Below are 9,053 nucleotides of genomic sequence, written 5' to 3' on the forward strand. Positions count from 1 at the left end.
CTATATGATTTAGAGAGTTACATATATACTTTACGTAGCTGGTGTCGATGATGTATGTGTTCGTGTCTGGCTTTGATTTGTTTGCTGGAGTTTTCCAAAATGAATCATTTTTTGGGTAATCGGATTGTTTTTCCGTTCTTCATATTAATATCTGAAATGAAGTTGTCACCTCTTTATTTTTAAATTATCACCAACTATATTAACTTTTTTTATCCGTGAGGGTGGGGAACGCATGGCTTTGTACTCATTACGGGAGGGGACTCTAAATGAGATAATCAAATACAATTTTCAACTTTACCGTTCTACTCACTTTTTACTGGTTCAATCTGTACATTTTCCATATATATAATTGAATTTCGTTTAATAACTGATGGTGTCACAGGAAACAAGACCTCCCCATACCGTAGCTGAAAACGTTTAGTGCTATGTTATGCATGTCTATCTGATGCCAATCTTTTATGATTATAGAGTGAATGGGTTACTTATTCAAACACATATTAAATAGCAAATTTTATTCGTGATTGTGTGTTTGTACTTTAAGAACACGTTATGTTGTTTGGTACCATGTTATTGTGGCCTTTTAAGGTGCAGAAGAAGTCTTGTTGACGAATTTGAAGGACGTTCACGAACTAGGTAGTGCCAAAGAATAAATAAAAAGGTCACCTGAATTAAGATTGGCTGGCGATTAATGGACCTGACCCAATGGACAATTTACATGATCTCGAAATCATCATAATAAATCAATACATTTAGCATATCAAACTATTCCAGGATATTGGCACATAATTACAATGCATCGTACTTTATTCGGAACATCACTGGACCTCATTTCTTGTATTCAATAATTTTGCATTTGTTGCATAACCTTTAAGACTATTTAGGATTTCGTCCACCACGATATAAGTAATTTTTAAATTTTCATTTTTAATACAGGGGTAACATTATTTTCTGAATTTAACAAATATGGTTGTATTCCGTAAAGGCGATGCGACTAAAGTTAGAATTCAGAAATTATATACATTATTCTCTTGTATGTATATATATATATATATATATATATATATATATATATATATATATATATATATATATATATATATATATCATATGATGCTAATGTTACTTTAATGTGTAAAGGATACCTTCAACTTTTGGGCTTATATATTGTCCTTCGCGTTTTATTTGCCCTCATACGTTCCAATTTCAACAAATTATTTTTCACTTACTATTTCCCTTTTATTGCTGGCGTGCCTTTCCGAATTGGTACTTTCATGCATGCACACAATTAGATCATGTTATTCAATGCTTATAGAATCCTACGGAACGTTATAAACAATAAGCAAATCTTCTACTTAAATTTGAACTTATAATATATTCTGGTATCCCAGAAGAGGACATTTATATGACATCTTTATACGTGTATACTATGCATGCAGATGTACACTGATGTACTCTCCATTGATGCACTGGCAGATCGAGTTCCAATTATTTGAAAGCTAAATTATTAATTCATGTGTATACGCCCGGTCAGGAAAAGACCTATAATGCCAACAGTGGGACTAGCGCTATGCATGGATAAGTTCAGGGTCTTTAAAGTAGTGGTACCTCTATTTCATGCTGTTATTGTTGTTGTGGGGTTTAACGCCATTTTTCAGCACACGATAGGCTATGCATGGCGGCCAATATTAATGGTGGAGGAAGAACCCGGGAAAACCCCAGGAAGAACCACCGACCCACGAGAAGCTACTGACAAGCTTTCTCACATACCCACATTAACCGAATCCTAGACTCGAACCCACGCAGACAGAGGTGAGATGGCAGTGATCCGAAACGGAGAACGCTTTAGACCACTCGGCCACTCGGAGCCCCTCAATTTCATGTGCGAAATAGTATGTTTGTATTACCTGAAGCAACTATTCAGCTTCTAGAAGTATGTTGTTGTTGTTGTTGTTGTGGGGTTTAATGCCATTTTTCAGCACACGATTGGCTATACATGGCAGCCAGCATTAATTGTGGAGAAAGAATCCGGGAAACCCCCGTCAAGAACCCCCGACCCACGAGAAGCCACTGGAAAGCTTTCTCACATACCCACACTGGCCGAATTCGAGACTCGAACACACGCAGACAGAGGTGAGATGGCAGTGATCCCAAACGGAGAGCGCTTTAGACCACTCGGCCACTCGGAGCCCCTCTAGAAGTATGACAAGCATGGCTATGTAGTATAACGCTTTCATGTTATTGTTTCTTCCCTTTGCTTCAGACAAAAAAAGACATACATTCACAAATATAAACATACACCAGAAATGATTATTTTATATTAATGAGAACCGCCCGCCGAACTCAGTATGGTTGAAGACCCCATGATGTATATTTTGAAATATCGCGTAGAAAGTTACAAAATCTTCATTACGGAATATATTCTTCATTTTATTCGTATCTATAACATATGTTACTGAATTGCGTAACTATACTTCTCACAAATGATGTCGATCACATGAACGTTTGGTAACATGACAAATAGAACGAATGTGATGCAGTCGGAACGGATTTTACATTACTTGAATAAACAAATTGGTTGCAGATATCAAGCCTCATTTTTAGATTGTATTATGTTATTGTTCTTGATTCATACACAGGAATACGACAACAGCTCTATTACAATAACTGCTACAGAAAGCGAACATCACAACCAATCAGTAACACAATTACGTCACATTGTTTGTTCTACACTTTACACAAAATCTTCTAATGTTATCTGTTTAATTCTCAGTAATGAAACTTTTATGAAAATAGGACACGTGAATAAGGACGTATATGAGATGATGATTGTGTTAACACTGTTCCAAAGCAACGGATAGTGGCACCAAAATTGTATCGTTGGAATCATCCCTTGACAAAAGAGCGTTAATACTAATGATTACCGGCGCAATGGCTTTCTGTTCCATATCAGTATCTCTGAACTCGGCATCACCAGCTCATTTCTCCATTTTGTTTTAAGTTACGAAAACATAACTTGAATTGTTTAAGCAACCAATATTCACTTGTAATTTATTTTGCTATTCTTTTGTTACAGATCTGCTTCATCGTTCATTTTATGCCTGCCATTTATTTGAAAGATATAAGTGTTCTGGAGTAAAACAAATGATAGGTATAATTTAAAGCGGAACAGAACCAAAACACACACCGAATCCAACAACGCAAATGAAATCCCAGGGATAGAAACAAATAAATAAAGTTCAGAATGTGTAATTAGCTAACTAGAACTTTGTTTAAAGATGATAATTTCTCCAAAGGGTTATTACTGTGATGTTATATAACTGGCTGTGGCTCTATTCCATCATCTGCCTGCTGCTATGAAATGCTATGAACATGAACGTAGAACTTCATAGGCAACTTGTTTCTCCTTTGACTGACTTTCCAACGCACAAATGTTTGTGTATATTGATGTGACAGAGAATTGAATTAATGAATCTGACAGGGACAATCGTCGACCGTCTGCATAATTATTTGCTTTTCCTGACATACAAATAGATATTTTAGTCAACCGTTTGAATGATTAGCACTTACAAGGAACATAGGAGCGTTTAATCACCAGTAGACTCGAATGGCGTCATCATTGGGGAAAATGGGCTGTCAGTGTGGTAGGGGCTGCTTACTGAAAATACAAATTTCTTCTTAATTATTTGCTCTTAAGATCCCCACAAGTATTGTTTCAAACATCATAAAAGGATTAGGAAATCAACTCCACTTTCGTCGAGCTTGTACGTAACGAATCCTTGCACATAATAATGCTTAAACGTTATTAATAATTGTCACGATTGAAGGTAACAAAAACTGCCATTATGAGAGATGTTTTTGTGAAAGTTCCAAACATATTGTCAAATATCTTTAACTATAAAGAACTCCTCTCATGATATACGTTAGACAAAGAGGTTTACGTGTATTGGACAATATTTACCCTTGAAATGTAGCAGCAGTATTTACAGATTCCAGTAATCGGTCTTGTAAATTTGAATGCGGGTATGCCGTGTGGTTACAAGGCAATGTAAAAGGGCCTCAGTGGAGAATAGTCCTTGACTAACGAGTCACTCTCTAGAATAAAGCCTTAATTATTATTATTATTATTATTATTATTATAAAAACCTTTGGACTCATTCGGGTTAAAGGGCGATTAGCATGTAAACTCCATTTTACCTCACATTCTCTGATTTCATGAAGGCATGTAGTGTAGAACGTGCACGTTATTACGTTGATGCTCAAAGCTTCTACATCCACTGACTGATAACTATATAGCATTTTCCATCTCACTGACAGAAAATATAGTTGTTTGCTTTATTTTAAATGCCCTATCATGGTTTGTTTGCAAAGGCCTATAACAGCAAGATATGTTCACACTAGTATAAATGGTATTACAATCAATTTTATTTGTTTCAGAATTTAGCTTCACATTTGGCCCTAGTCTGTGACGCTAAACATAATTTAAAAAATGCCAATATTGCTTTCAATTTCTTGGTGATTTATTCCCTTCAAGAAAGCAAAGCAATAGACCTGGACCTAATGATATTGTGTGCAATGCCTCCACCCAACCCATTCCATGAAAATAGCTTTTGTAAATAGTCAAAACAATCCTTGACTGAAGAATTGACATATTGTAGGACCCAAATCTGGGTTATATTTTTTCGGCAGTAACGATACATTGCTGAGCTACTGCCCACTACTAATGACCCCGAGGATTGGAATCTTAATATCACAAAAACGCATAAATTTAATCACATTCATATCATGATGATATTGACAAATTAATTGTCAAAACGTTGCAATTGTTAAGTTTGGAAAAGGATGTAATAGAATGTAAATATCAATGCAATTGAGACACGTTAACAATGGCGTAATTTAAAGAAATTATCTAGGTAGTTGGTCTAAATATAACCACCACCACCATGAAAATTAGTTCTGTTAAAACAAATTATTAGCGTGAATATAAACTCGTGCTGATATTTACAACTTTCCTATTACTAGCATTAAAACTACAACATTTATATTTGTTCATGTGAAGATGTTATTTACTTGGTGGGTTACTTAAATGTGTAATGCTAATCTCGGTAGTTATACTTAGAGCACGTAAAGTTTAATGCTGACTGCAATACGACCATTCCTTTATTTCTTGAGAGTAATAATTGTCTTGAAAGGCATGCTAATATGTATTTGTTCCATTATATCACTCGGTTCCCAATGTCCTCCCCCCCCCCCATTCCATTATATCTCTGAATTTTAATTTGGCTTGCTTCCAATAATGATTTGATATACATTGAAGACCCTAAGAAAATCGGTTTGAGCTAATTTTGTTTTTAAAACTTTTTTTGCAGTTTCAACATTCGCATTTAATTTATTGTCATCTTTGTTAGTTATGGAGGTGACTATTAATGATTACGCTCTAGTTAAAATGATGAAATTGTAGGTAAGGACCAAATTGAAGAAGATCATTGTTGGCAGTGTCAAAATATTTCTGACATAATATCTTGTCTATTCTTTTTATTACAAACAAGGTATATGTATAACTGCTGTCGTGCACTTTATACCCTTAGAGATGAACTCATGTCAAAGACCCTGTAGCTTCATTAGTGCAAAAGCGATATATTTTTCGCCATCCCCGTATCAATATATTACTCTCTTGTGGTTTTCATGTCAGTCTCGACATCATCATGAGGGGAATATTATATGATAGCATGCAGGGTATATTTAATACTTTAGCCATCCATAAACGTTCAATAAAATTAGCCAAGGTGACAGATTACGAGTTGACTTCGTCGCTTTATAGATAGATAAGATTGGCACATGTTTCATGCAATTCGCTTGATGTTCCCGGAATCTTGGATGCATTATTGGCTCAATCATATCGAGGAAATAGAGAGATATGGAAATTCTGACATAACGTTGTGTCGGTCTTGGTACTCTAGCATTACAAACTAGTCCTTCTTTCAGCTGAGATACCGGTGATTTCCTCATGTAATAAAATTAGCTTTTAATGAGTGCATATTTCAAAAAGATGACTAATTCATTGGTGTATTTGGCAGTGGCAAAACAATTGGTCGAAGTGTTTGAAAAATCAGAATTTCTGAGATATGACCGAGAGCCGAGAACATAATCTTAAATTAAGTACCATTTGTGTGCTGCTAATGTTTAAGTTGATCTCAGCTCTCTTTCTTTTCCGACTGGATACCATTGTTTCTTACAGTTGCTTCAACTGACTGAAATTTAAAGCTAAATACATATAATTACATGGTGATTCAAATGTATATGACGTCGGAATGTTAAATTGACTTCCGCCATGCTATTATTAAACAAACCCAGAGGCTAAAGTATCAACATTCCTGTGTTTAGTTATATTTGATGTATTTATATTAAAGCCTCCCTATTTCTCTTTTATATTTGTTTTTCTGTGTGATTAGTATGGATATTTACCAATTGAAAGAATGCTTTAGTAATATATTGTTTTAAGGTGCAAATCCCATTTTCTGTTTTTATCTGTCTGCATGTCCTTGTGTGTTGAGTAGTTATACGCAAATATTAAAACAATATAGTGCAAATATGTGACATGAGAGATATACAAGTCAGTGTTCTTTTCTGTCCTAATGCATTGGACTCTTAATGTTCTGTTTATATAGTCAAGTGAAGTTTGTGACAGCATTCTGTTAGGCTAGCATCGAATTGGTTAATTGTAAATTAGGAACGAAATATCTGTTGGGGTTAATGATGTAAATCAATTTTACAAGCTACGTTTGAGCACATAATCCTTGAATGCAAGATTGTCATCTGCTAGCACGCTTCGGAATCTTTTGTCCAAAGAGGTACAATTTGTATTTCTCCCAGGAACCTAGTCAATGAGGGTGAGGATATCACAATGACATTAAAATATCCAACAGGATATCACAGCTATCGATGTATTTATGCTGGATGTTTCATCATTTATTAGTCACATAAAACAATCAGGTTTGTCGTCGAATAAGACATAATGATATATATATATATATATATATATATATATATATATATATATATATATATATATATATATATATATCTATATATATATATATATATATATATATCTATATATATATATATATATATATATATATATATATATATATATATATATATATATATATATATATATATATATATATATATGTATATATATTAATATATATATATATATATATATATATATATATATATATATATATATATATATATATATATATATATATATATATATATATATATATATATATATGTGTGTGTGTGTGTGTGTGTGTGTGTGTGTGTAACAATAGTTATTGACTTGGAAACTACAATTACTGGACAAAGAATACAAAGAAAGCTTCCATTCTCAATTACGGTGCTAAATATCGTGTTCAAAGTAATTAAAAGGAGACTGAAATAAAACTAAAAGCTTGGAACCAAAATTATAGCACATCATTAGATTAATGTTTTCCCTACATTTTAACGATAAAGAATATAGGAACTAAACATTATCGAAAACAAACTTCCCATCGATATCTTTGTCAATATATATTTATGTTATTGCACTCTGTTGTGTGTTGTAAACAGTAGTTTTTAATTTTTATTAAATGATCTAAAATGGGGTTTCCGACTTAAACTGATTAAAGAAACCGTATTTCTTCTGTGATTTTACGCACTTCATGTAAATGCGGATCTCTTGTAGTTATTTTAATTTGTATGGTTGAGACTTTTAAAAACTATCCGCGCTGTCGGCTGGCCGTATGTGCTTCATAATGGAACATAACTCTCATAACCTTGATATTAAAAAACCTATAAATTACTAATTGTGAGATTTATTAACTAACCATCTCCTGATAAACCCGTTCAAAAAAACTAACACAGTCATTATCAATTTATATAACAATAACAATAGCTTAATATAATATTAAAAAAGTGTTAATTTTGGTCTAGACTGATTTTCCACATAGATGCATATAAATAGCGCATTTTTTTAAATTGTATTATTATTAGTAGTAGTAGTAGCAGTAGTAGTATCATTATTATTATTATTATTATTATTATTATTAATTATTATTATTATTATTATTATTATCTAAGTCTGAAAGGCGAACATACAACCAGGCATGTCTTTCTTCTTTTGTATATATGATCTTTATAATGCTGGAAAGGCCATCTTAATAAAATTTATAATAATAATAATAATAATAATAATAATAATAATAATAAAACTTAAATATTACGCTATATATATGTACTATGTGGAAAATTATTATTATTATTATTATTATTATTATTATTATCCAGCATGAGCAATTCACTACCTACTGCGACGCAGGACTGACAGGAGAAAAATGTTTTAGATTGTTGCTGGTGCGGTTGATAACAGTTTTCTCTGTGGTGTCCTTGCTAATAGCATGAAGTGTTTTGAAAACCCTCACAAAGTGTATAGTGTGGTCAATTTGTATATACGATCACGTATATACGATCATGTATATGTATTAAAAATGACGGAACTTAGTTTTGTTCGTTTTGATCTTGTTATTGCTGCTACTAATGATGATGCTGAAACTGTATTTGTCGATAAGGCTTATATAAAAACACATCTCGATCATGTGGACTCTCGCAGAGCAGATACATTCATTGTAGTCAAGTCCTACGATCTGCAGACACTGATGACTTCATACACTGTCAACTTGACTGTATGTATTGTATATGGTCTGTCAGGTTATACTTCGTTATTTGGTGCAGGCTAGCTGAATCAGTCTCATGTATGTATCAACGCAGGTAGGACTACAATTATAACAAATTTGACTCCTTTAAAATAGGAAATTTACATGATTCTCTTTTCTTGCAGTTATAAATAAAAGACTACAAATTTCATTACTAATTTCAAACTTAGAATACCTATAATAAGTGTTTCCATAGTAACGTACATTTGCAACTAAACACCGGCATGCATACGTAGTATGGTTTTTAGAGCCCGCGTGCACATCAACATAGACATACACAAACAGTAATCATTCCCT

The sequence above is a fragment of the Sinohyriopsis cumingii genome, chromosome 8, assembly GCF_028554795.1.
Source record: "Sinohyriopsis cumingii isolate HCF-2022 chromosome 8, ASM2855479v2, whole genome shotgun sequence".
Taxonomy (NCBI): domain Eukaryota; kingdom Metazoa; phylum Mollusca; class Bivalvia; order Unionida; family Unionidae; genus Sinohyriopsis; species Sinohyriopsis cumingii.